This window comes from Rhinopithecus bieti, unplaced genomic scaffold (assembly GCF_001698545.2).
Source record: "Rhinopithecus bieti isolate Rb0 unplaced genomic scaffold, ASM169854v2 scaffold_59, whole genome shotgun sequence".
Lineage (NCBI taxonomy): Eukaryota > Metazoa > Chordata > Mammalia > Primates > Cercopithecidae > Rhinopithecus > Rhinopithecus bieti.
Window position 1 is genome coordinate 1,714,172 of NW_016803115.1, and position 4,231 is coordinate 1,718,402.

Genomic DNA, 4,231 nt, shown 5'->3' on the forward strand with positions numbered 1-4,231 from the left:
GGCTGAGGCAGGAGAATGGCGTAAACCTGGGAGGCGGAGCTTGCAGTGAGCTGAGATCCAGCCACTGCACTTCAGCCTGGGCGACAGAGCGAGACTCTGTCTCAAAAAAAAAAAAAAAATCATGATTTAAAAAAGAAGCCAGGCCGGGAGCAGTGGCTCATGCCTGTAATCCTAGCACTTTGGGAGGCCGAGGCAGGTGGATCATAAGGTCAGGAGTTCGAGACCAGCCTGGCCAACATGGTAAAACTCCATCTCTACTAAAACTACAAAAATTAGCTGGCTGTGGTGGCGGGCGCCTGTAATCCCAGCTACTCGGGAGGCTGAGGCAGAGGACTCGCTTGAACCTGAGAGGTGGAGGTTGCAGTGAGCCTAGATCACGCCACTGCACTCCAGCCTGAGCGAAAGAGCAAGACTCTGTCTCAAAACCAAAAACAAAAAACAAACAAACAAAAGAAGCCAAATCAAGTACTGACTACATAAAATTTCTGCTTAAATTTAATCAAACCAATAGTGTTTTGATGAGATTATAAAATGTAAAGTTATATGAAACAACCCTGAGAGATGAGATTTTTTTTTGGACAAGAAATTAAGAAATTTTTCTCTAGAAAGGAAAAAGAAAGCAGAGATGGCCATATGTCAAACTAAGAGTTTGAGCTAGGGCCATAACTTTAAGGATCTGTGGTGCTTTATAAGATTTTATAAAGAATACAGACATCTATTAATATTTTCAAAGGAAATGTGGCTTTCCTGTGGTTTCCAGACATTTAACAACAAAAGAGAACTAAATGCCACCAATTAACTCTGGACTTATCTCAACATTTGACTTAGTCAGGGGCAAATTAAATAGAAACTAGAACTATCTGAATAGAAAGAATGTCCCTGCAATGTCTCAGAAAGATATTTCTTTAATCAAATTTGCACAATGGAGGAATTCTTAAACTATGCTATGCCAAAAAAGGATGCTCCCTCAATTTTATGCTAGGAAGTATGGGTTATTAATTGCATATCTACATATTAGTTTTTAATAAGCTTTAATCTGTGGGTTTTAGTATATGTGCTGCTGAAGCCAGCACATCTGTGGGTTTTTATCATTATTTGATATTATGTAACACTGATGTTGACACAGTCCAAGAGAAAGCACAACTCTGTTCTGACTGCTGCAAACAAGCTATGTCAGCAATATCAGATCAGCCTTTTAACCTTTCTATTTCCTCAATTACTTATCTCTCACGTGGAGTTCTCTTTTTATATCCCACAAGTTTCAAATAAGGATTAAAAACTTAAGATAAAGTATCGTTATTTTGAAAAGTTTTAAAAGATTGTACAAAGTATTATTATAGGTTACCCTGTATTAGCTAAATGCTTTTAGTAATTCTCCCCACTGAGGTTGATTTGCAAAGTTTTGAAATAAGGTAATATTACTTAGCTGTGAAAGGTTCTTAGGAGTGGGCACACAGGCAACAATCATTTGAATGGGAAGTTGTAGAACCATAGCCAAGAGACATAAGATGACATAAGAGTACGGTTTTAACCTAAATTTGGAAATTTCTGGCAGCTGCATTAAAGATGTTTTCAAAAATCTGATTCCTAAGTGCCTCATGCACACAACTGGAGGAACTTATAAAAGAGGCAATTGCTTTCTAAAGGAATGACACCTGCACTGGGAAGACCCCAGTAAGAAACACACCCTGTTACGTATTCTCCAGAAACCTAGCAGGTTGCTTTACATTCAGAGCTTGCTCCAAAGCTCTTTGAGTAACATCCTGTCTTAAACAAGAACAGAAGACACATTCATTCATTCCAGGGAGACAAATTTTACCGCTACATAAATGAAAAGAGGAGTAGAAAAGTGAGCTATGAAAGGAACCAAGAAGTAAGGTATACAGGTAGAGAAATCTTTTAAGTTCTCAGTGCAAAGTACTCAAAATATCAAAGATATTAGTTAGGTCTTTAGCCCTTAAACATTTCATATTCATAGGTCTGTGTCCAAGAGAGTAAAATATTTCAGCTTTTTCTTTTTGTCTGGGACTTAACAGTGTGATCCAAATATGTACAATTCCATTAAGAGTTTAAATATAGTTGACTGCTGTTATGCTTATGACTTTTCTGGCTGTGATTGGCTAATTTATTTTTAGTCATGAAAATGTTTATGTAATTGCATGAAGGTGAAAAAAGATTATAAAAATTGCCTCACTGCCACACAGTTTCCTCTACTTAATAGTATGACACACCCCAACCATACCAAATATACCAATGTGTGAGTATCTTTCAGACTTGTATGCATTCTCATTTCATGAAGGGTGAACTAAAAGGAGACTTTGAGATACCCTACAAAGCTGACTTTTGTTTCATAAATAAGGAGTTAAAAACAGAACTCTAAAGAAATGGCATATTAATGAAAAGGAGGCTGGGCACAGTGGTTCATGCCTATAATTGCAGCACTTTGGGAGGCCAAGGCAGAAGGACAACTTGAGGCCAGGAGTTCGAGACCTGATGAACTTGTAAGACCCATCTCTATAAAAAATTAAAAAATTAGAGCAGGCAGGGTGGTGCCTGTCTGTAATCGCACCAACTCAGGAGTCTGAGGCAGGAGGATGCCTGAGGCCAGGAGTTTAAGGCTTCAGTGAGCTATGATCATGCCACTGCACTCCAGCCTGGGCAACAGAGTGAGACCTCGTCTGAAAAAAAGAAAAAGATAATCATAAATAATATTTGGAAAGGTTTGTTAAAAATTAAGTGTTTAAGAATGGACTTCTCCTGGCCCAGCGCAGCAATTCACACCTGTAATCCTAGCACTTTGGGAGGCCGAGGCAGGCAGATAACATGAGGCCAGGAGTTCAAGACCAGCCTGGCCAACATGGTAAAACCCAACTCTAGTAAAAATACAAAAATTAGCTGGGCATGGTGGCGTGCACCTGTAATGCTAGCTACTCTGGTGGCTGAGGCATGGGAATTGCTTGAATCTGGGAGGCAGAGGTTGCAATGAGCCAAGATTGTGCCACTGCACTCCAGCCTGAGTGGCAGAGCAAGACCCTGTCCCAAAAAAGAAAAAAAAAAAAAAATTGACTCATCTTAATCATAAAAAATATAATCCAAGCGATTTAGGCCATTCTTGTTTTGCTATAAGGAATATCTGAGACTGGGTGATTTATAAAGACAAGAGGTTTAATTGGCTCACAGGGTTTAATTGATTCTGCAGGCTGTGCAAGCATTGCATGGGCATCTGCTTGGCTTCTGGAGAGGCCTTAGGGAGCTTTTACTCATGGCAGAAGGCAAAGTGGGAGCAGGTACATCACACGGCAAGAGCAGGAGCAAGAGAGGGGGAAGATGCCCACACCTTTAAACAGTCAGATCTTGCAAGAACTCACTATCATGAGGATAGAACCAAGAAGGTGGTGGTAACAATTAGTGAGAAATCTGCTCACATGATCCAATCAGGCCCCACCTCCAACACTGGGGATTACATTTCATCATGAGATTTTGGGGAACAGATATCCAAACTACATCACCAAGAGATAGGTCTGGTCTTATAGTATAGTTATAGTATTATATAACTCATTTATTTATTTTAATTAATTTTATTGAGACGGAGTCTCACTCTATTGCCCAGGCTGGAGTGCAGTGGTGTGATCTCGGCTCACTGCAACCTCTGCCTCCCAGGTTCAAGCCATTCTCCTGCCTCCGCTTCCCAAATAGCTGACATTACAGGGATGAGCCACCATACCCAGCTAATATTTTTGTATTTCTAGTAGAGATGGGGTTTCACCATGTTGGCCAGGCTGGTCTCGAACTCCTGACCTCAAGTGATCCATCCACCTTGGCCTCCCAAAGTGCCGGGATTACAGTCATGAGCCACTGTGCCTGGCCAGTATTATATAATTTAAATATTCCAGGAATAGAGATGTTTGAAAGAAATTAAATTCATAAAATATCTTTATACAGTATACCTTTATAAAAATCTGGCTTCATACATCAAGCTATAAAATAGCTGTTTCTTTCCTCCTAATGAGCTATATCTTAAATTACACAAAAGATATTAACAATCAGTAGCAACTGCTTCACATATGTGTTATTTATTTATTTATTTATTTTTTATTATACTTTAAGTTCTAGGGTGCATGTGCATAACGTGCAGGTTTGTTACATATGTATACTTGTGCCATGTTGGTGTGCTGCACCCATCAACTCGTCAGCACCCATCAATTCATCATTTATATCAGGTATAACTCCC

The 4,231-nt window shown here is 39.6% G+C and overlaps 1 protein-coding gene across 1 annotated transcript in view; it reads left to right on the forward strand.

Annotated features, from left to right (window-relative positions):
- FBXL13 (F-box and leucine rich repeat protein 13) overlaps positions 1 to 4,231 on the forward strand; it is a 303,981-nt gene that overhangs the window by 282,637 nt on the left and 17,113 nt on the right. The window lies entirely within an intron of this gene.